At 57.7% G+C, this 870-nt stretch overlaps 1 protein-coding gene across 1 annotated transcript in view; it reads right to left on the bottom strand.

The window, feature by feature from the left end:
* Positions 1 to 870, bottom strand: part of LOC113981230 (ubiquitin carboxyl-terminal hydrolase CYLD-like) — an 11,123-nt gene that overhangs the window by 2,039 nt on the left and 8,214 nt on the right.

The raw sequence follows: 870 nt of genomic DNA, 5'->3' as shown, positions 1-870 counted from the left end.
AGGGAGGCAACAGGAATGATCCTGAGGGAGGGGTTGGGAATGATCCTGAGGGAGAGGATGGGAATGATCCTGAGGGAGGGGATGGGAGTGATCCTGAGGGAGGCAACAGGAATGATCCTGAGGGAGGGGTTGGGAATGATCCTGAGGGAGAGGATGGGAATGATCCTGGGGGAGAGGACAGGAATGATCCTGAGGGAGGGGATGGGAATGATCCTGAGGGGGGGGATGGGAATGATCCTGAGGGAGGGGACGGGAATGATCCTGAGGGGGGGGATGGGAATGATCCTGAGGGAGGGGATGGGAATGATTCTGGGGGAAGGGATGGGAATGATGCTGAGAGAGGGGATGGGAGTGATGATGAGGGAAGGGATGGGAATGATTCTGAGGGGAAAGGAATGATCCTGAGGGAGGGGATGGGAATGATCCTGAGGGGATGGGAATGATCCTGAGGGAGGGGATGGGAATGATCCTGAGGGAGGGGATGGGAATGATCCTGAGGGAGGGGACAGGAATGATCCTGAGGGGATGGGAATGGTCCTGAGGGAGGGGATGGGGGTGATCCTGAGGGAGGGGATGGGAATGATCCTGTGGGAAGGGATGGGAATGATCCTGAGGGAGGGGATGGGAATGAAGCTGAGGGAGGGGATGAGAATGATCCTGTGGGAGAGGATGGGAATGATCCTGAGGGAGGGGACGGGAATGATCCTGAGGGAGGGGATGGGAATGAACCTGAGGGAGGGGATGGGAATGATCCTGAGGGGATGGGAATGATCCTGAGGGAGGGGATGGGAATGATCCTGAGGGAGGGGATGGGAATGATTCTGGGGGAGGGGATGGGAATGATCCTGAGGGAGGGGACGGGAATGATCC

Source organism: Neopelma chrysocephalum, unplaced genomic scaffold (assembly GCF_003984885.1).
Source record: "Neopelma chrysocephalum unplaced genomic scaffold, ASM398488v2 Primary Assembly neopelma1_96289, whole genome shotgun sequence".
Taxonomy (NCBI): Eukaryota; Metazoa; Chordata; class Aves; order Passeriformes; family Pipridae; genus Neopelma; species Neopelma chrysocephalum.
The sequence above is the reverse complement of the archived record's forward strand: the minus strand, read 5'-3'. Positions and strand labels throughout refer to the sequence as shown.